Source organism: Sorex araneus, chromosome 10, assembly GCF_027595985.1.
Source record: "Sorex araneus isolate mSorAra2 chromosome 10, mSorAra2.pri, whole genome shotgun sequence".
In the NCBI taxonomy this organism is placed as follows: Eukaryota; Metazoa; Chordata; class Mammalia; order Eulipotyphla; family Soricidae; genus Sorex; species Sorex araneus.
Window position 1 is genome coordinate 21,512,867 of NC_073311.1, and position 24,597 is coordinate 21,537,463.

Consider the following 24,597-nt stretch of genomic DNA (forward strand, 5'->3'; position numbering starts at 1 on the left):
AATATCTAAAGTAGGAGTAATGTGTTTAAAAATGTAGGGAGAGAAGCCTCATCTGCATGTGGTGCTGAAACACGGGTTAGCCACATGCACTGAATTAGAAAGTTACGTCACACCATACACAAAATTTTATTTTAAATAGTTTAAAACTTTGATGCTAGACAAAACTGTATTTTGTAAAATGAAGAAAATATAGGCAAAACACTCAGCAATTTTGACTTCTAATGTGTTCAGTGATTTACTGGCAATGAAAAAACTGCAGAAATTAGTGAATGGAATTACATCAAAAAGTTTCTACATGGGGAGCTGGAGCAATAGCACATCGGGTAGGACATTTGCCTTGCACTCGGCCGATCCGGGTTTGATTGCCAGCATCCCATGTGGTCCCCTGAACACCGCTAGGAGTAATTCCTGAGTGCATGAGCCAGGAGTGACCCCTGTGCATCACTGAATGTGACCCAAAAGAAAAAAAAATTCCACATGGGAAAAATACGAATGGAAACAATTTTCATTTTTCAAAAAATACTTTTGACAGTCAATATTCAAGATGAATAAAGTACTCACAAAACTCAACAATAACCAATGTGAACACTGGAACACTGGATGTTTTCCTTACATGTGATATGCAAGCAAAGCAAGGGTATAAATAATGTTCATTGAAAACACATTTTTAAGTTCTGATGATCAATCTACGGTACCAAGGAGTGGGGAGGTATTTCTGTAGACAGTGGTGTAATATTATTGTCACTTTGATAATGGTGTTGTGTGGTAATATGTACCTCTAAAACTTATAAATCTTTTCACCTTTGAAAGCAATGTCCTTCATTCTTTAAAACATATCCTAAAATATAACAGTAACAAAAATAATACTGATGATGAAAGCTTTAAATGAAACCATTTGATTTCCTTCAAAAATATATCATGTATATGCAATTTATATATGAATATTTTATGTGAATGAACTGTGAACTGATGATATATATGCATTTACATATATATGAACTATAACTACAAATTAGAATTTCTTTTTTATTTTTTATTTTTGCTTTTTGGGTCATACGTGGCGATGCTCAGGGGTTACTCCTGGCTCTCCTGGCTCTGCACTCAGGAATTACTCCTGGCGGTGCTCAGGGGACCAGTTGGGATGCTGGGAATCGAACCTAGGTTGGCCATATGCAAGGCAAATGCCATACCTGCTGTGCTATTGCTTCAGCCCCAACAAATTAGAATCTCATTGACATCTTTCATCATCATAAACTTAATTGGTAACAAAAAATACAAAAGCAATCTTCAACATATGGTAGCAATATTGTAACAGAGATATGAATAAAGGCCATTTCTTCTCCTTCTTACTCTACATGATTTTAGAATAATATTATAGAATGCCAAATATATTTGTTGATGCTTGCCTGTTTAGAGAAGTTGAATTATCTGGGGGTTATACCCCTTATATTTACACTATACTGGGATTTATATTCAAGTAAGAAATATGGTCTGTTTCCCATAAACCACTGCCAACCAAATTTAATATTCTTAATAGAATTTAAATGATTTTATTATGTACAGTTTTATTTCTGTTATAATTGTTGGCAAAATTGAAAAACCACATGTGGTAGATGATATTATATAGACTCCATTAATGTCTATTAAAGTGAGTTATTACTGGAATTTTTAATGATTCTTCCCTATATCAAAGATATAGAATAGATTATGATGAAATTTTTTTTCTTAACAAAAATGAAATCTTCCTTAACACAGCCAGGTGTAGTTTCATAAACAAACAAAAAACAACACAACTTTAGATTGTTACTAAAGAAGGCATTGCAATGCTAGGGGCGTCTAAGGCAAATGCAATATTACCGAGAAATTGTCGAAATTTACTTGCTGTACTATTCTTTTAGCATGCTAAAAGAATTTTAATTTTTAATGGTGGCCGGGTGTTCAGTTGAGTTTTCTATAAGAGAGCCCCAAATAGACCATTTTAATCCCTCCTAAAGTCATAAATATAAGGTAATGAGTTCTTAAAATTAAATTTGATATTATTTTTATCTCAGTGAAAATGAGTTGCTGTTCATATTAGACACCTAAAGAATCAGAGTAGAAGCTAAAAATAAACAGCTCATATTATTGCTTCATTTGATCTGCTATTATTCTATTTATTAGACAATTTCTTGGGTGAAATTAGAGTTTTTTAAACCTCAGAAAATCTGATCAAGTTTTTAGGTGAAACTTTATTGACCATTCTCCAAAATCTTTAACTAGAGCACTTAACTTTTCCCTTTAGTGAAATATTTGACAAGACTTAACAAAAAATTAACCCCCAGCAATTAATACTTTTTCTCTAAAATATGTTTTTAATTACATTTTTAAATGATTATTCAGAATTTTTCAAGCTTTCATTTCTTATAATTTTAAAATAAATGCAATTCATCAGTTTTAGGTGGTTGGTTCTTAGACAAGTGTTTTTCTTAGTATCTTTTCCATTTTACAACTTTTTATATATCAGTTTGGTTTTTTATCTATCATGGCAATGGGGAAATTTAAATATTAGTGTTATAAACTCCAAATTAGTGGTCAAGTCATTACCAAAAAAATCTCTTAGTCATTCCATCTGGAATTAAGCTTTGAAATGAGCTATTTGTTTAATTATTGTACATGTTAAAATAAAATATAATGTTGGACTAACCTAAACATACAGTTTTATTTCCTAACATACTTCTATGTGAACTGTGTAGAAATACATGTGTATCATTTAAAGTAATTTGATGAACATTAAAGTTTTAAAATATTTATATATTGTTCATATTTTTAAATATGTGCTATTAACTTCACAATATTAAACATTCATATATTGGTATATGTGCATATTTATGTATGCAAATGTACATCTTTACATATATTTAATAAGCACAACCTATTAAATAGCAGCTATAATGGGTTTAATGCATACCTTTTCTCCCAGAATAAATGTTTGAATAGGAAAGTTTTTATTTGGAGGTAAAGATCCAAAGATCCAGTGCCTGTGAAGCAATCTGTATTGTTCATATTTGTCTACATTTTTTATTTACCTGGAAGCTGTAATCTTAAAGAGACAGAGATGGTATCTTGAGGACAAGTTTAGCATGAGTTGCTTATTTCCTATTTTATTTCTACACTTGCTCTCTAGTGATAAAAAGCACTTAGAACTGAAGACTGCTTCCTCTTGGAAAGAGTGTGTCAACCATTTCCTGGACCAAGTCCTTCCGACCTTGTTTTCTTTCTTTGTCCTGCATATCCTACCTGTTCAGCAACTGGCCTTGTAACTTGGTCATCAATTTTTGCAATTTTTAACCTATGACCCTTCTGAGATATTCTGGGGGCTCACAGGTTGAGAAATACTGCTCTAGGCAATGCTTTGGTACTAAATAGCTTAGAACTCCAAGTATAATTTATTTTTACATTGCTAAACTAAACTGAGTAGAGCAATAAATTGAGCCCATCAGCATAAAACTATAAAGATAGCATGCCCTATCCCAAAATCCCAGATGTTTGTTCAGAATCACTGATGGATTTAAATTTGGGGCAAACTAAAGTGTAAGTGAATCATTTTCTCTCTTTTAACCTCAAATTAAAAGAACAGATAATTGCTGACCCACTCTCTCTACCCAATCACAAAAATTTGGGAAAGCTGAGTCATCTTTTTGTCACATTTACCAACACCCTCTGTCTTAGGAAATAGGCAGTTTTTAGAGCTCCCTTGGAGACCTTTGAAAAGCTGTTTGGTAGATTTCTTCTTTTTATAAAACAAAAATTATCAAAGTATCTATTTTGTCAAGTTCCCTCTTAGTGGATAGAGTAGTATGTATCTGTTAAAAATCAGCCCCTTTTAAAGTGGGCCAGTTTTTTGTGCATTCTCTCCTTGTTCCTGTCTCCTCTTCTATACTCTCTCTACCCTAAGAGGTATTAATTCTGCTTTTTGCTTTCTCGTGAAGGTATTGCTGCTAGCGTCTCATTTGAACAGAGAATTATAATAATATTTTTTGGTGTTTTGACAAAACTGAAGATGTGGCCCTCTCAATGTGTGGTGAATCAGACTCAAATGGAAAGTTTGTTTCAAATCTAGCCTTCAAGTGTCTTTAAGGATATTTGGTTAGAAATGTATTGATAAACAACATATCTTTTATTCCAATGTGATAGGTTCCTATTCCCTCTTATTATAAATATATGTATGGCAATAACATAGATTAAATTTAAAAAAGCAAGATCAGGAATTTCAAAGAAGTCCCAAGATCACCAGCTATACTTGCTGAAAAACTCATTTTGGGGGGCTGGGACGATAGCAGGGCGGGTAAGGCATTTGCTTTGCACATGGCCGACCCGGGTTCGATTCCCAGCATCCCATATGAGCACCTGAGCACCACCAGGAGTAATTCCCGAGTGCAAAGACAGGGGTAACCCCTGAGCATTGCCGGGTGTGACCCGAAAAGAAAAAAGACTTATTTTGGTAACTACCTGTAAAAAACTAAAGCTCGCCTTGGGGCGAGTGCACTCGAGGGCTCTCCGGGCGGCTCTGTCTCACCACCCACATTCGGTGCTCTGGAACCGCAGTGTGTGGACTGGATCAGGATGGCCATTGGCCAAGGACCGGCAAGGGAAGAACGAGGACCAAGCTGGTTGCTGATTACTTACCGTTTATTCAGTCTTCCATCTTTCTCATCTCCCGCACTCCTGGCTCCATCCTCTCTCTGGATCTACTGCTGCTGCCTTCTCTAGTCTCTTCTTCCTCTTTTCTCTCTGGCCCTTGCCCCTAGGTTACATGGCCAGGTAGCAAAATCAACATAATAAAGCCCTTCCTGAGGGCTGTCAGGTTTAAAGGGAACACAACCTAGGGGCATTCCAAAGCCCTTCCTGACTCTTAAGGTTTTTTCTTTTCCTTAGTCCAGACACTTAGTAACATCTTAATACTAGTTATTTTTGTATGGACATAGCAAGAGATACATTGAGGCTTGCAAGGCAGCTCTCCTGGCAACATCTTGCCACAAGCTCAGACCACAGCACTCAGGCCAGATTAATCATTCCTCACCCTAGCAGGGTCCGAATCTAGTTATCACTGTTTGGATCATGACAACATTTGTCCATGATCAAGCTCTTAATTGATAGTTAAGAATGAGGAACTGAGAAGTACAAGTTGGCAACGATGCAACTTCTGGCAGATATCTCTCTCAAGTATTTTAGTAACTAAGTCTCTGGACTTAGTTACTAAAATACTAAACTACAGAAACCCAAAACTGAGAGGCCGCTAAGTGTGGTCACTCGACCTCATACCTCTTCATCCTCAGCAATGGAAAACAAATTATCTAATGATTCCTTTTCAGCAGGTCTGACTTTAGGGGAGAGACTCTCCAAACAATAATAGTGAGTTTTGTTGAAATATTGTATGCAATCAAAGTGAAAGTAAAGTGAAATTTATTAGTTACACAGTCGGGGGGCGGGGCTAAGGGTGGGGGGCTAGGCGCATAGGGGGGTTAGGGGTGTGGGGTGGTGGGGTGGAGCTATACTGGGATTCTTGGTGGTGGAATATGAGCACTGGTGAAGGGATGGGTATTTGGGTATTCGAGCATTGTATAACTGAGATTTAAACCTGAAAACTTTGTAACTTTCCACATGGTGACTCAATAAAAAATTAAAAAAAAAAAAAAAGAATGAGGCACTTTGGCCAGGCCCATCTCGATACCAGGGTAGCACACAACTCACTGCTTGCCCTGGGTCCTTCTCGTCCCACGTAGGGACCCTGCTTTGAGGGTGCTAGGAAGTAAGGGCAGCTGAGGCTTAGGTCAAGAGAACAGATGCCCAGGAGGAAAATACCATGTAGAGTCAAATGACTCCCAGGTTACAAAAGCATAACATTTGTTAAGTCTTCCTGTGTCCATACAAAAAGGACTTGCTCTAAATAAACTATGCAAAGGACTCAGGGAGAAGAGAAAAACATTATTTACAAGTCAACAGAACACTAAGAAAGAAGCTACAAATAAACAAAGAGGAATAGGAGCACTGTAACGGGAGTAACCCAATAAACCTAAACTACCTGAGGCTATGTTATCCTACAACTACCTGTTTATCTTTTTGGTTCATTCTAAACTTAAGATGTTTTCTACCCACGTCCATCAACTGATAAGCTTGGCACAACATCAAACTCAGTTTAAGTGACATATTATTTTTGGGAAAGAAACATTTGCTTATTTTGTGTCATTCAAAATGAACATCTACATAACTGGTAAAATAATGGCATAACCTATACTCAGACCTAAGTTATATTTAATAGAATGTAATCACTGAGCAAGCTGGTACAAAAGTAAGTACATGAAGAAGACAGCTCTGATTATCAATGGTTTAATGAATGTGTCAGCAGTTGTGTCTTGTGGGTTTCAATTTAAGCAGCTCATCATGGAATTAAATTCCATTACGTATTCTAAGAGTTTCTTCAGCTTTATTACTTCAAAGATGGGCACTACAGTCTCAATAAACTTTTGAAAATGATGTTGCATAAACTACCATTTTGTGACTTTGTTCCTCCACTTCTATTTACTTTGAATCTGTACCTGGTAAGTAGGAAATATGTAGGGACAAGGAGGAAGAGGAGAAAGAGAAGGAGGTGGCGGAAGGAGGAAGGATTTCAATGTCCCAATGCTTGTATCAATAGTATATGTACATATTACTTCATACAAGCTGAAACCATAAATCACTTCTGCATTCTCCCTTGTATGCTAAAGGCTCTTTCTGTAGGATTTGCTTCCTAGTGCTTGAATCAATGCATTGCTCTTCTATCATCGTTTCTACCTCTTCCCATTTTTCTTCATTTAAAACTCATATCAGACAATTCTCAACAAAACTGTTCGCCATTGCCTGTTTTAATAAACTGAACCATATACAGAACTATCTAGAGATAGAAGGCACTTTGAAGAATCACTTCGTTCACACCCAGTCATAACCGAGAGAGGTGAGGTGGAAATAGATTAAGTGATTTGCCTAAGGTCACACACTTGATAGCAGCAGACATGGCTTATATAACACTAAATTTTACTTTTGTCATTGTATTATATTGTTCGTTCAACAAATATTTATGTATGTATCTAGCACTATGCTAGGGAATGAAAACCAACATGCCATAGGCATAATTCCCCTCTATCACTCATGCTTTTGCAGGCTTCTCCATGAGGTCTTCTCTTTGTGACTTTGTACTACAGCATTTTTTCTAATAGTTTTATTTCTTCATCCACTATAGTGTTCCTACATTCATATCATTTTAATTCCCTTTCACAACCTTTTTACTTAATTCATTTCCTTCTTTTTAAGGTACAAATTGTCTCTCCAGACTTAGTACCATTTTGCCTAACTATTGGTCTGTCATTCTAAAACAATTATTTTGAGTATAATAAAAATGTTAGAACTGGTTGACTTTGGTATGTGATTATTATATCTTTAATTGCCAACAAACGTTGCAGCATAGTTTTACTTATAATTGAAGTGTCACAACCACAAGAAAAAAATAAAATGTTATTCCTCCCCCCTATTTAAAAATCTTTGGTGGAAATTTTTGATTATTTAGAATTAAGACAAATATTATTTTCTATAATAAAGAAAAACTTACAGAAAAAGGTTAGTCTCCTAAACGATTTCCGTGTTTAGACACAACAGAAGAAAAACAGAAATACTGCTTTTCCTTTGTATCAGTGATGATCCTTGGATCAATTTTTCTTTCAGTGAAAATCCATACTCTTATGTTGTGGCTTTATATGCTATCCCTATGGGCAATACCAATGTTAATACTGATTACTTTACCATAAAACATGTGTTTGTTTGAATTATTACTTGATAAACTATTTCCTTTGTTGCCCAGTAATCTAGAATATCAGAATGTCATTACCTTTTATAATTATAGAAAATGAAGCAATTATTTGATTAACCAAATTATAACAGCTGTATTTTCATTTAGCATTTGTTAAAAAATGGCATTTTATTTAACTTTTATATATGTATGGTAATTGGAATTGAATCTAGGCCTCATTATGCAAGGTATAAGTTCTACCAGATTTAAATGGACAATCTTCTGTTTACATTTTTAAAAGTCAGTTTTATAATATTTATTTTGCTAATGTTTCCTTTCCTATTTCAAGGTCTTATAAAAATTTATGCAGATTGAACAAGTACTCATGTGACCTTTACTTAGATTCAACAATTGTTTACATTGTGTCCTAGGTCATTTTCTGCCTTCCTCAATGTATATTAGAATATATACATATATTTATGATATACATTACATATTTGTTATACATTTATATGTATTTGTACCCATACTGTTCATATATTTTTGAACCATCCAAGAATAAGTTAGGAAACATGGTATACCTTATTTCAAATACTTTATAATACAGGAAAACATTATACACAATAGCCAAATCACAGAAACTGCCTGAATATTCATCATCAAATGACTGGCTAAAGAAGCTATACTAAGCAGGTAGGGCATTTGCCTTGCACTCAGCCGACCCTGGTTCAATTCCCAGCATCCCATATTGTCCCCTGAGGATTCCCAGGAGTAATTTCTGAGTGCAGAGCCAGGAGTAACCCCTGTGCATCACCAGGTGTGACCCTCCCCAAAAAAGAAAAAGAAGCTGTGCTATATATATATATATATGTATATATATATATTCCATTGAGTATATATATATATATATATATACTCAATGGAATATTATTTTGCCAATTTTTAAAAGAAGTATAAAAATGTGTCCTTGTAAAAATAATTAACAGATGGTTTTTCAAATATGATAGATATGGATTGCTTAAGCAAACAATCTAGCATAAAGCAACAAAACTAATTTCTAGATGCCAGGAAATTAGAGTTGTTATTGAAGGAAAAGCGAGTTAGGAGGAAGAAATAATTAGAAATTATTTTAATCTTTTTGGTGGTGGGATGGCACTTGAATGCTGGTGGTAGGAGTTTGGACAGTGAAATATTTATAGAGGTGTGAAGCTAAACCCCTAAGATTTCATGAATTGTAAATCATGATGTTGCTAGAATTTTAAAAATATATTATCATACATTCAGTGTTTTTCCCAAAAAAGACAAGGTAAGATCATTACACAGAACAATTATCAAACACATGCAATTTATCATTGGAATGATGCTTTTATCTAATTCGTAGTTAATATTGGTATTCTGTCCACCATCACAATCACAGTCACAAGCTCTTCTTCATAGTTCATTGCCTGTTTTTGTTTGTTTTCTTTTATCTTCATTTATTTTGTTTCTGTATTGGTTTAGGATCAAATCCAGAGTCCTGTAATGTGTTGCTTGTCATGTAATGCCATAATTTCATATTTAAAGGCTTATATTCAATCAGTAATGATCTGGGTAGTGTCTGTATTTTTAGTTAGCTTGCTGACTGCTGTTGCAAAGAGGAGGATTTAAGCTGAAAGATGTCTAACAAAATCCCTTAGGATTAGTGATAGTTGTGCTGAACAAATAGTATATTAACTTTGTAACTATGCTCTAACCACAAGTTTTGTGATTTAGATTGGAGGGGGTTCAGGGGGAAAAGACTGAGTTCATCAATATTTTGAAGTTTTGAAGTTTAAAATTTAGGATACAAAATGCATTTTTTTTTTGCTTTTTGGGTAACACCTGGCAATGCACAAGGGTTACCTCCTGGCTTTGCACTCAGGAGTTACTCCTGGCAGTGCTCAGGGGACAATATGGGATGCTGGGAATCGAACCCAGGTCGGCCGCGTGCAAGGCAAATGCCCTACCTGCTGTGCTATTGCTCTAGCCCCACAAAATGCATTTTCATCCCAATCCACTTTGAACTAAAGGGAAATGTGTTTACAAATGATCATGTTGCAAATGAGCAATGAAAATGTTAGATCCAATTCTAAATATTTAGCTTCATAGCATATTAGTAAGACGTCTATTTTTACAAAATGAGGTATATGGAATGTTTAAAGTAATATTTGTATGACAATGTTATTTGCTTTTCATTCTTGACATTTCTCTTTATAAAGCTGCATTTTAAAATCTTCAGCATTAAAATAAATACAAACAGCCCTACACCCCCAAATTAGAAAATTCAAGGTATTACAATAATTATAATACCTAAATTCCACATAGTTATGCTTAATATATATATAGTGCCATTGATTGGACACAGTTTGGTTGTGTGTAAGGTAAGCACCTTCACTGCTCTACCATCTCTCCAATCTATAAAGGCTTAAATTTTGCTGCAAATATAAAACTTCTCTAAAATTAATGTCTGTTAATAGCATGTACCATTGTGATTCTGTAACACATAAAAGATAGTTATTCCCCCACAAAAAATTTTGAAAGTCATCAGCTTTACTGTGAAGCACATGTTTTATTAAAAATATATAAACCTCCTAAAAGAGGTTCGTGCTATTTGGTAAGGAATTATACAGGTACATAAAAATGGAAAATCCTAATATCAAAAAATAGTCTGTGACTCAGATATGATACCAATTACATTAATGAATCATCAAATAAATGACAGAAGATGAAAAATCATTTTTTGTTGGTTTCAACTTTTCCTCAAAAATAAAGGTGCATCTGTATACAAAAGAGAAAAAATAACTATGATAAAAATAATATGTGCATTCTTATTCAACACATAGATTAGAAATGAAATAAATTTTTATCTTCTGCAGTAGAACAGACTTACACATTCATTGTTGTGATAGATATGCATGCAAAGTCAAATTGAAAGCAAATCCCTACAGATGGCTCATAAGTCACAAAAACTGTTTAGTCCTTTCACTGAATCCCTCTGGGAAGTCTGATCCTTGTTAAGTAATAATATCTATTATTTATAGAATTAAGTATTCCATTTTTTAGTAGGAAGTCTTTGTTTTCTTTAAGATCTTTTCTCATATTTCATGGGAAGTGCTTCTTGTCACTGTTAGTTTAATGTGTATTTTCATATAATCTTATAGTTTTTGTTTTGATATAAAAGTTATTATTTCAACCACCTGTCTACTAATTATTATGAATAGAACTTTGATCCAAAATTAAATGTCACATTTTACGTAGCAGTTAGGAAAATCTAAGTGAATCTTTACATTGCTCTTTCTAATGGATTTTACTAGAAAACAGTTGAGGTTTAAGCGGGAATAAAATGAAAGCAGACCTTGGAGGCTTAACCACGGAACAGATGCAGTAAATCAGCTTTGGAAATATAACTGTCACTTTAGATCTATTCCACTGAGTATGCACATGCATCAATAGCTATAACTGCTGACATTAGAATATTCTTATAATTTTCCTTAAATATACTGTATGAATTTTTCAAAGCAGTATCATGTCTATTATAAACTAATGTTGAACCTTTATACTGCTTTCATCCTATCTAACATTTTGTAGACTAAAATTGAGAACATGTATTAAAATGTACTTTTTTTTGTATATGAATTGCTAGTTTGTTAGACCTTATCAGAAAATGTTGACTTTTTTAATACGTTACAGAAATTTCTATTATTAGCTCATGTTGGATTTAATTTTTTATCATTAAGTTGTAATTTTTATGCAGTGATTTTACATTACTTTTCTCCTAGACCCTAATGGTTTCTTTATACAGATAGGTACACAAATATATACCATTCTATATATTCTATGTGCATAAAATATTACACTATATATGAACATTTATTTAGCTCTGAAAATAGGCAAGTATTTGGCATATATTAAAGTGTTTATAGCTTTAGTTAAATTACAAAACGTAAAAATAAGATATATTAGGTTTTTCTTATGTCAAGAAAACTTAGGAATGATGGCCAAATCAGGAGGCATTACACTTCAGATATCAGCTATAATATACAGAAAGTCAGCAAATAGTATTCTTCTGGCATTAAATCAGACCAACAGACCAATGGAATAGTAGGAGAGCCTAAGGGCTGGAGCAGTAGTATGCTGGTTAGGACTTTCACACTGTAGGCAAATGACCGGGGTTCAGTCTCTAGCACCCATTCTGGTCTCTCAAGCACCATCAGGAGTGATCCTGATTGCAGAGCCAGGTGTAAGCCCTGAGCACTTCTAGGAGTGGCCCCATAAAAGAAAATTAAAACTAAGAACCTAGAAATAAACACACACAATCAAGGTCAAATTTTGACAAGAGAGTCAAGAGTAGTCAATGGAGAAAAGACAGCCCTTTTAATAAATGGTGCTGGGATCACTGACTCTCAGGTTAAAAGAATAATACTAGATAGACACACAGACAGATAGATAAATAGATCTTACATCACTCACTAGAGATAAATCAAAGTAGATTAAAGAGTTAAATGTAAACTCAAAACACCTAGGGAAAAAGAATGAACAGAAATTGGGGTTGGAGAAATAGTACAGCATGCAGAGAGCTTGCTTTTACACACACAACTTACTTCAGTTTGGTCTCCAGGAGAGCATAAAATCCGGGGAGCCCACCAGGAGTGACCCTTGAGCTCAGGTCCAAAAGTAGGCCCTAAGCACAGCGAGCTGTGGCTTAAAAAAAAAAAAAGAATAAAAGAAAGGGGCTGGTCAAGAATAGTAGAAATAAGTACCAGGAGATTGTTTCCATGGCTTGGAGGCTGGTCTCTCATTCTGGGTAACTCAGGGAAGGGACCACCAAGTAAAATGTGGTTGGAGGTCATGTGGGGGAAGGGTGATGCGGGCCGAATACAGACTAGAGACTGAACACAATGGCCACTCAACACCTTTATTGCAAACCACAATACCTAATCAGAGAGAGAGAACAAAAGGGAATACCCTGCCATAGTGGCAGGGTGGGGTGGGGGGAGGGATGTTGAGTTTACTGGTGGTGGAGAAGGGCCACTGGTGAAGGGATGGGTTATCGAACTTTGTATGGGGGAAACATGAGCAGAAAGATGTATGGATCTGTAACTGTACCCTCACGACAACTCTCTAATTAAAAATAAACTAATAAAAAAAAAAGAAAAGAAAAAAGAAAGGGGCTGGAGCAATAGTACAGCGGGTAGGGCATTTGCCTTACACGCAGCCAACCCAGGTTCAATTCCCAGCATCCCATATGGTTCCTCAAGCACCGCAAGGACTAATTTCTGAGTCTATGAGCCAGGAGTAACCCCTGAGCATCGCTGGGTGTGGCCCAAAAGCAAAAAAAAAAAAAAAACACACCCACAGGAACAAAACTTCACATGAATTTTGATAGTGTTTTTCAAACATTACTTGCAAATATTGTGATTTACAAAGTTGTTCGTAGTAGAGTTGTTTTAGGCAATCAACATTCCAGCCCTAATCCCATCACCTGTGTCACCTTCCCTTCACCAATGCCCCAAGTTTCCCACCAAGCTCCCAGTGTGCCCTCTGAGCAGGCACAAAATAATTTATTGTATATTGCGTGTTACAACAAAATGGATGATAGTATTATGAAAACAGACTTCAGTAAGAGAAATTTTGTGAAAATTTTCATATCTCACAATCACTGTATCACTGTCATCCCGTTGCTCATTGATTTGCTTGAGCGGGCACCAATAACGTGTCCCTTGTGAAAACTTGTTGTTACTGTTTTTGCATATCAGATACACCACGGGTAGCTTGCCAGGCTCTGCCAGGTGGGCAGGATACTGTCAGTAACTTGCCAGGCTCTCTGAGAAGGATGGAGGAATTGAACCCGGGTAGGCTGCGCACAAGGCAAATGCCCTACCTGCTGTGCTGTCGCTCAGTATCTCACAGTGGTTTTATTAAACTCATTAAGGATATACTGAGCAGTAGGTTGCCAGTTGAGACTTCTGTGTTTTTATTCCTTTATGGAGCTTAGTTGGCCTCTATGATACTTTCCCATCTAGTCTGTTGTGCTCTTAGAGTACTGTCAGTATTGTGGAATTTGAAGGTGTCACAGGGCCACATGTGCTGTCACACGTTCCATGATCTTTTGAATAGGGGTGGTTCCTGACCCCGCACCCTCATGAATGGGCCTGAGAGTTTGATCCTGAGGGTCCAGTCTATCTGTGAGTTTCATCAACTTGACTTTGTGTCTCTTCTCCGCTTAGTTGTGAAGCTGTGAAGCTGGGTCATTTACATGGTGGTTGCTGTGACTCTTGGTAGTAATTTTTAGATATGATGCTGAAAGCATACACACACAGATACATAAATCTAAAGTGGAATAACATAAAATCAAAAATTTTCTAAAAAGAAAAGAAAAGCAACAAAGTGAAAATGCAACTTACACAATGGAAAAATTATTTGCAATCCATATATCAACTATGGGCATGATATTTTTAATAGAATTTATACAGCTCTATTGCAATAAAACATATCCCAAGTAAAAATGGGCAAAAGACTTCTGTGGACATTTCTGCAAACAAGGTTTGTACCCCTCCACATTCATAGTAATATTACTTACAGTTCCTAAAATATAAAAATAGTCCATGCCCATCAATAGATGCATAGATAAATTTGTTAGAAACTTACAGCAGCCCCCTAACAAATTTTATTCGGTCATAATAATTGAGAAAATCCTACTACTTGAGACAATATGGATCTAACTGATAATATAATGCCTAAGAAGGACAAATGCTAAATGATCTTGCTTGTATGTGGAATTTTTTTTTTCTTTTTGGGTCACACCCGGTGATGCACAGGGATTATTCCTGGCTCTGCACTCAGGAATCACCCCTGGAGGTGCTCAGGGGACCATATGGGATGCTGGGAATCAAACCCGGATCGGCCGCATGCAAGGCAAATGCCCTACCCGCTGTGCTATCTCCAGCCCCTTGTATGTGGAATTTGATATATCAAACCATGAGGCTGGAGCCATATTTGGCAGGGTGATTATTATCACATGTGGCCAACCCAGGTTCAATCCCTGGCATGTCATATGGTCCCGCAATCACCACCACCAGGAGTAATTCCTTAGTGTAGAGCCAGGAGTAACCCCCTGAGAATCACTGGATGTGCTTCCAGGCCCCCAAAAGATCACACGTGTTTACTACAATAGAAGAAGAATTGTTGGAAGATGGTCAGAAGTTACAAACTTTCAGTTAAAGTGAAATATGTACTGGGATGTTATGTTTTAAAGAGCTTAAATGCTGATTTCTCATCACCAATGCAGATTTATTGTCATAAGTACTATTATTTACTTTTACTCTTTCCTTCTTTTTTCTTTAAAAGTGAGTATTGGTAATCACTCAAAAATATCTGTAGATGCATAGAGCAAACCGTCATGCTATAATTTCTTAAAATTACATAGTGATATATTTCAATTATCTCTCAATAAAATTTGAGCAAGTAAACATATATGTGATTATAATCATACTTATCTTTAATATATCATTAATAATTTAATTATTCTATATGAATATAATAATGTAGTATTATGTATTAATGTATGATTGTTATTATTTAAGTTTTCAAATATAAAAATTACAGCATGGGAAGCATTTAATTTTCACAAAATCAACATGTGAACTATTAACAAAATTATTGGCCCTATGCCCTTCAACCCAACTTGATTATCCCTATTTAATCCTTTTATACTACATGCTACCTGCTGCTGTTGTTCAGGAGCGCTTTCACCATAGTCTTTACTGGTGCTGAGAGAACCATATGCTGAGAATTTGAACTTAAATTAGCAGGATGTCAGGAAAGTGCCATATACATTTTACTATCTCATCTGTCCTAGAAAACTTAATAAAATCAATTTTATTTGTGACAGTCTGAAGTAATTCTTTTAGTCCACTAACCACCGTATATATTGTTTAACTTTTAGATAAAAAGCATCTGAAGGAAAAGAACAAGATACCCCAGAATTGATAACAAACAGTAAGTAATTGATACAATGATTGTTGAGCGCTTCTATAAATCTACCTTGAAAATTTCTTTTATAATAATATAAAAGTTAGATCTAAGTAATTAACATTGCTAGGAAGTGCAATCCTCAAAAACTCAATTTTATTTTAATGGAATAAACTGACAATTATTTATCCTATAATCCTCATAGGTAAGAGGGTAAGTAAATTCTTGTTGAGATATCTATTTGTTGGGAAATACTCATGTGAGCCCTTCCCTAATAGCATTATACTTTAAATTCCAAATAAAAAAGTAACAAGCAAAATTTAACCAAAGTGTTTCACATTTTATATATGCAGAATAAAATTTATTTTGAATATATCTTTCTAGGACATATATGTTGGGTTTGCTCATAGTCTTTAAATTAGGTTTGCCTTAATGGCAACCATTTTCAGATATAAAATGTAGAACTTTATCTTAGTACATCGTTTCCCAGTCTTCTTACAACTGTACTGACATGTATTCTCTAAGACTGATAGCATCTTATAGTAATGACAGTTTTCTTAAACATGTTATTAAATAAAATTAGGTGCAATTCTGATGCCACTATTTATGGCAGAATTGTCAATACAGTGACATCATAGATTAAAGTGATTATTTTTTTAAACTCTAACTGCTAACATTGATGAAAATGGAGAAGACGTCACTATGATGATATATATTTATTCACTAATTAGATGCTGGTTATTTCAAACAACATGTGCAAATGCAGATCTTTAACATTAAAGCAAATGTTAAATAGATTTAATAAAATAATGGGGTGTTCATCTTAATATATACAGCACAGAAAAATTTTAATAGAGTGGATGTAGCTTTATATAAAAACATAAATCCATAAATAATTTTTCTGTATGCTTGAAAAGAATACTTGCATAATAAAATTTTAAGTTTCTAAATTTGAACTGATTAAATATAATTCATTCATCATCATCATCATCATCATCATCATCATCATCATCATCATCATCCCGTTGATCATCGAATTTCTCAAGTGGTCTTAGTAATGTCTCCATTCGTCCTAACCCTGAGATTTTAGAAGCCTCTTGTTTCTTCTCCTTCCCAACTGTGCCGCATTGGAGGCTCTGTCAGGGTCTGACCCTGAAAGAACCCTGAATAATTCGCTATAAAGACATAAATGTTATTTGCCTTAACTAAATTTAGTTCTGAAATAAAAATGAAACAGGGACAAATAGATATTTCTTTTGCTTATCTGTTCAGTATCATTCATGTACAACTTCACTTCACACAAAATATCCCTCCTCACATTTTGTTGTGGTAATAGATATTCATACTTAAAGTTTTTAGTCAGAGTTGAAGAGATTGTACACTAGGTAGGACAGTTGCCTGATGCTTGACCAACCCCATTCAGTCTCTGGCACCACGTTTGGTCCTTTCAGCATCTCCAGAAGTAATCCCTGAGCACAGACCATAACTGACCTGAACATCAGATGTGACCTAATCACCACCACAAACTTTTTTAATCAGTATTTTATAAATTTAAAATTCATAACTTTCAAAAATTATTTAAAAACTAGGTATGAAATATGTTAACTATTGTTCTGATGTAGTAGAGCGGATTGTGAACAGAGTTACATAGTTCTGGTAAGTAAGAAATACAATTTACAAATCATATTTTACAGCACTTTAATATATAACTCCCAGTAGGAATAATTTGCAAGGTAGGAAATGAACATTTGTTTTTTATTTCTATTTTTCCTCCATCTTACTTGTAGGCAAGTCAGTTCTCAAAACAAATATTTCTCAGCACCTAGTAATTGTCCTTATTTAAGAAGATTGATTTCTATTAAAATTTTATTTTTGTCTATTGTTTTATGCTTAATTTATGTATATTTCTCACTAGAAATAAATTGGCATCTTTAGTTTATAGAAATATTAAAATTACAGAAATATGTTTATTTTAAACTCCTAATATGAGTCAGTAAATTCCACCCTAAAGCCTCATAACTTTATAGTCATCTTAGTATAATTTCCCTGTGAAAACTATTGATAGTTGTTTTGCTTTTCTGATTTATAGGTATGCTATTTGTTCTATTACTGAGGTGTGGGTGGCTCCTCTAAGTTATTTGATTTGAATTATAAATCTTATAACTGTCCTAAAATGGGATTAATATGACATACTTTGAAAAGAACTCTTCCCAAAAAATGAGATCTACTTATTTTGAATAGTAATAAAGAAAAATAATATGCTTTCAGGAGAAGTGCATGCATTCATGGTGCATTTTAATTTAGTGGTTGGGGCAGATTTTCTATTTGACTATTGTCTTTTATTCAACAACTGCATTCTTAATCAATCCTAAGCAACTTAGGTGTGTCAGTATATGAATTAAAACATGAAAACAGATAACACTGTGGATTTTTTTCTTTAGAATGTGTGCCTGTGTTATAAGTCGATGAATAATGTTTTATAATAAGTTATGTTTAAATTAAACCTTATAAATAAAATTTTTTAGCTTAGGAATGTCATTCAAGCCCTGAATAATTTTGCCTAGAAGACTGTGACTTAAGAACAATTTAACAATTGATTAAAATACTGCTAAAGATTTCACATTATACTTCTATTTCTCAAGGTTTTGTGCTTAAGAAACATAAGGATCTATGCCAGAGAGATAGGACAGCTAAGATACTTGCCTTGCTGGCATCGGACCCACGTTCAATTTCTGGCACACCATATGGTCTATGGAGCTCACCAGGAGTGATCCCTGAGCACCACTGCATGTAGTCCAAAAACAGAAGAAAAAAAAAGATACAAATAATTATTTTAAAATGCATTTTAAAATAATAATTTCCTCTCTTGCACTGAAAAGTTTAATGACATTTTCAAGTTCACTGGTAAACTATAGACACTTCAATATTTGTTCAATATTTGTGATAGTAATAAGAAAGAGGGTCATTTAAAAGATATCAGTTGCTCACATCTTTCCGGAAATTACTTACATTATCTTACATTTACTAAACATCTTTAAATACTACTGGGATTTGATATTATCACTTAGAGCAAGATTATTAAAAACCTCACTTTCCTGGAACACCAAATAGAGCAAGAAATTTTCAGTAAAATACTGCCCTAGTGTAGAATTTAACTAGGAAAGCAATTTTGTAACTCTAATTGTGACTCATTAGAGAATAAATAATTCCCGCAAATGCCCTTTACAAGTTTCATTTAATCAAATATTTTTATAGAAATAATCTCCATATGTATAAGCAAGGGCTGAAGCAATAGCAAAGCGGGTAGGGTGTTTGACTTGCACATGGGCTGACCTGGGTTAGATTCCTCTGTCCCTCTCAGAGAGCCCAGCAAGCTACCGAGAGTATCTCACCAGCATGGCAGAGCCTGGCAAGCTACCCGTGGTGTATCCGATATGCCAAAAACAGCAACAAGTCTCACAATGGAGACGCTACTGGTGCCTCCTCAAGCAAATCGATGAGCAACGGGATGACAGTGATACAGTGATATAATGATGTATAATCAAACTATATGTCTCTATCTCAAAAAGTATAGACTTTTATTATGCGTTGAGTCTTTAATTTTGATTAGTTTAATTATCTATATTCTGATTAATTTGTCAAGACTGCTAAGCTATAATGTTTTACAGATAATGAAAATAAGGGTGGAAAACTTAATATAGATAGCCTGATTAGTATGCCAGCAGAGTTAACATTTGAACTCACATTTTTCCAAACTATCGCTCTCAAGTAAACATGTTAAAACAGAAGAAAACAAAGCATATACTTTATATTCCAATCTGAATGCTGGTATGATAGGAAGAAATGGAAGTAAAAAATATATCACTTTAAAAATGCCACAGTGTCTGAAAATATTTAATGTATACTAGATTTTACTTTACCATTCATCAATAAGCATTTGATCACATCATGCATATTTATACTTCAGAGTCTAAAATTAAACCATGGTAGAAATTTGTATTAAAGACAGCTCTCCTTAGATATAAAATGTAAAACCAAAATTGAAGTAGATGTTAGTTATTATTACATTATGTCACATAAAGGGAAAATATGTGTTTCTTTTTTGTTTATAACTACAATAAAACAAATGTAGAAAGTATGGGCTTTAAAAAATTAGTTTGCACAGCTGTATGCTTTAGGAGTATATATTTTCAAACCTTATCAATGTATATATTACCACTTTAGAATTTTATTTTTGATATGGAATCTGAATTTTTCCTTAAATCTCTGGTAAAATTTTAGAAGTTTACATATTTGTTATTTTATTCTTTATTAAATGGTTAGTATTGCAATCCTATTGCATCCACTGTGCCAAATGTTGAAGTGGATATTGTTTATCATAAAGTAAATTGTATTTTCAGTATTAAAAATACTAGAAAGTTCACTTCATGAAGCAAAGTATGACTTTGATTGATGACATTCTTCCTAACATATGTGTTCTAACCCTGCTAAGAATCACTTTATGCTTGCTTCTTTATTGTCTGGGCAGGAGGGGGAGTGCAGAATGAAAGTACATTGGGTAGGATATTTCCCTGGCACATGGCAACCCAGGCTCAATCCCCTACATGGTCCCCAAGCCTCCTAGGAATAATTATTAAGTGCAGAGTCAGGAATAACCTCTGAGCATTTATAGGTGTGCCTCCCCCCTCAAAATAATAATCACTTTCTTTTTATGACTAAATGAACGGAAATTTGCCCATTTTTTCTTTTCTTAGAAATTTTGGTAAGATAAATTTCCCACAATTATTGTTATTCATAACAAACTTAAAACTAACGTATAGCTCATGATTTAAGAGACTGTCTAGATACAAAAATAGGAATCTTTTATAATATTATAGCACAATTTTTGCAGTCTCTGAGTTCAAATTCTAATACCACTACTTAATAGCTATGGGTCACAAGATAATTTAATAAATACTTATATAATTGGTTCACTAAGTAATCCTGATAATCAAATGACTTACTTATGCATTGTCTTTATATATTAGTGTCTTGCTAGAATTAAAGTTAGCTAGTATAGTTGATAGAAATCAGTCCATTATTTCCAGAATCTTTTTAACATTTCATTTAAAAGTTCTAATTGACATTAGTTTTGTCTTATCCTGAAAACACTATCCTCTTTCATAACTCTGAAACCTAACTGTATGTTTATGGAAAGAATAAAGTGGTAAAGCTTTAAAACAAGTAGGCTACTTCAATTACATGTAAAGTCATGAGGTAACATAATCTTAAAATAAATGATTCAGCAATATGAATAGTAAATAGTAATTTTTATCTGTTCTAACAGTTTGATTTGTTTGGCTTCTTTTTCTCAAAGTCCTCAATTACAAATATGAAAGAATCGATTCCTGTTTTAGTAGATTTCAACAATTTCAAGATGTGCATATTAATTTAATACAATAACAGCACAAATTGCTTAATCATCATATTTGTGTGGCTATAGATGCTACTAAGTATATCTTGTTTGCAAAATTAAAGGGGAATTACTTTTAAAGTATGATACATAAATATGCAAGGGGTAAGAAAGATAAAGAAGGAAATGAGGAAGTAGAGATACTGGTTTGAAATCTTGAATGAAAGATCAAATTTGGTATGTGACATACCACCTAGTACAAGATGTAGGCAAGTTTCCATGATCCCTCTCCTTAAAGCTGTGTCATTCTGTTTTCCTGGCCTTGTAAGTAAGCTGTCTGAGGAAGTGTGAAATGGATAGAGTAATAAAAAAGACTTTCTATCCTATTATTTTACCCCCTTTGGGACTACAAATGGGGTCATTTTCTCTTGGAAAAAAAGATAAAACTGTTACATTGAACAGTTCTCCATAAAAAAAAAAAATAGCATACTAACTGTATTGTTACATGCACTATTTTAAACATAAGGGAAGTGTTATAGTTTTGTATGGCAAAATGATTCACTTCAAAAATTTTAAAGTAAGAAATGTTTTTTACTATAAGTTTAAAAAAATTATTTGGTATTGAGTCACTGTGAGATACACATTTACAAGCTGTTCATGGTCAGGTTCCAGTCATACAATGTTCCAACATCCATCCTCCACCAATGTACATTTCCCATCACCAGTGATCCCAGTTTCCCTTTTTCCACCTCCAGCCTGACTCTATAGCATGGGCAGTCTCTCTCTCTCTCTCTCTCTCTCTCTCTTGCTCACTCACTCTTTCACATACTCTCTCTCTCTTGTTCGCTCTCTCTCTCTCTCTCTCTCTCTCTCTCTCTCTCTCTCTCTCTCTCTTCCCCCCATCCTCTCTCCCTCCCTCCCGCCCCCTCCCCCACTTCAGATCATTATTGTTCCCTCTTTATCCCAACTTTCTTCCCTACCAACACCTGAGGCAGGCTTCCAACAGTGGACCCATCCTCCTGGCCCATCTATTTAATGTCCTTGTGTATTAGTCTCATACTATTTTTTTTAACTTTTTATTAGTGAATCACCATGAGGTATAGTTACAAATTTATGAACTTCCATGTTTGCATTTCATTCATAGAGTGATTCTTTACATCCCTCCACCAGTGCCCATTCTCCTCCACCAATGTTCTCATATCCCTCCCACCACTCCCACCCTGATCCCCATCACCCCACCCTGCCTCTGTGGCACGGCATTCTCTTTTGTTCTCTCTCCTTTTGGGTGTTGTAGTTTGCAATAGAGGTATTGAGTGGCATTCATGTTTGGTCTGTGGTATACTTTCAGCACGCATCTTTCAACCTGAAGGGGTCCTCCCAACATCCTCTACTTGGTGTTCCCTTCTCTATTTCAGCTGCTCCCTCAGCATGTGAGGCCAGTTTCCAAGCTGTGGGCAGACCTTCTGGTTCTTATCTCTACTATTCTTGGGTATTAGTCTCCCATTCTGTTACTTTATGTTCCACAGATAAGTGCGATCTTTCTATGTCTATTTCTTTCTTTCTGACTCATTTCAGTCAACATGATACTTCCCATGTTCATCCACTTATATGCAAATTTCATGATTTCATCTTTTCTAACAACTGCATAGTATTCCATTGTATAGATGTACCAAAGTTTCTTTAACCAGTCATCTGTTTTTGGGCACTCCATTTTTTTCCAGCTTTTGGCTATTGTAAACAGTGCTGCAATGAGCATATAATGTTTTTTTTTTATGTCCCACAAATGAATACAATCAACATAGGTGTGTTCCTCTCCTTCTTACTCGTTTCACTCAGCATGATACTCTCCATGTCCATTCATTTAAAAGTGGATTTCATGTCTTCATTTTTCCTACTAGCTGTGTAGTATTCTATTATATAGATGTACCATAGTTTCTTTATCCAATTCTCTATTCTGGGACACTTGGATTGTTTCCAGGTACTGTGAATAGAGCTGCAATAAACAAAGATGTACAGATAGCAAATCAGCTATGTGTTTTTGCGTCCCCAGGGTATATTCCTAGAAGTGGCATTCCTACGTCATATGGAGGCTCAATTTCTAGTTTTTTGAGGAATGTCCATATTGTTTTCCAAAAAGTCTGGACAGTAGGTATTCCCACCAACAATGAAAGACAGTCCCTTTGTCCCTGCATCTGCACCAACACTAGTTGTTATTGTTCTTTTTGATGTGCACCAGTCTCTGTGTTATGAGATGGCACTTCAAAAAATATTAAGTAAATTCAGTGTGTGATGCCTGATATTAATATCACAGATGACTTCTACAACAGAAATATTAGATCAAAAAATTCTTGTCTTGTAGCTCTACCCCTTGATATAGATTGTTTAGATTCTACTTAATTTCAGATAATATTTTATTTAATTCACAGAAAAGCTTGGCAAGCTCCCTGTGGTGTATTCGATATGCCAAATACAGTAACAAATAACAGGTGTTATTCCCATGACCTTGAAAAGAGCCTCCAATCATTGGGGAAAACAAGTAAGGAGAGGCTGCTAAAATCTCAGGGCTGGCAGAATCTGGAAAAAGCCTGAGAACAGATGATTGGTTCAAGAAACTGGTACATCTATACAATGGAATATTATGCAGCTGTTAGAAAAGATGAAGTCATGAATTTTGCATATTAGTGGATCAACATGTAAAGTATCATGCTAAGTGAAATGAGTCAGAAAGAGAGGGACAAACATAGAAAGATTGCCTTCCTCTGTGGAATATAAGATAACAGAGTAGGAGACTAACACCCAAGAATAGTAATATATAATACCAGGAGGTTGGCTCCATGGCTTGGAAGCTGGCCTCACATGCTGGGGGAAAGGCAGCCGGATAGAGAAGGGAACACCAAGTAAAATGTGGTTGGGGATCCCGCGCGAGAAGAGAGAACTGTGCTGAAAGTAGACTAGAGACTGAACACGATGGCCACTCAATACCCCTATCACAAATCACAACACCCAAAAGGAGAGAGAGAACAAAATGGAGGGTGGGTGGCGGGGATAGGATTGGGCGGGTGGGAGGGATACTGGGTTCATTGGTGGTGGAGAATGAACACTGGTGAAGGGATGGGTTCTCGAACATTATATGAGGGAAACACAAGCACGAAAATGGGTAAATTTGTAACTGTACCCTTACAGTGACTCACTAATTAAAAAAATAAAATAAAATAAATAAAATCTCAGGGCTGGGATGAATGGAGATGTAACTGGCTCCCACTCGAGTAAATCGATGAACAATGGGATGGCAGTGATACAGTGATATGGTGATTTTATTCAATTGGTTACTTAATGTGTATCATATTATTTATTTTTGATTGTTTAACTTGTTATTTTATAAGTATATAAAATTGAAGTGATACTGATGTAGAAT

General features: G+C 34.8%; 1 protein-coding gene across 6 annotated transcripts in view; it reads left to right on the forward strand.

The window, feature by feature from the left end:
• Window positions 1-24,597, forward strand: part of SYT1 (synaptotagmin 1) — a 574,730-nt gene that overhangs the window by 166,469 nt on the left and 383,664 nt on the right. For all 6 annotated transcript variants that reach the window (XM_004602693.2, XM_004602694.2, XM_055118229.1 and 3 more), the window contains one exon: window positions 15,765-15,817. The gene's annotated coding sequence lies outside the window, so the exon portion shown is untranslated. The remainder of the gene's footprint in view (window positions 1-15,764; window positions 15,818-24,597) is intronic.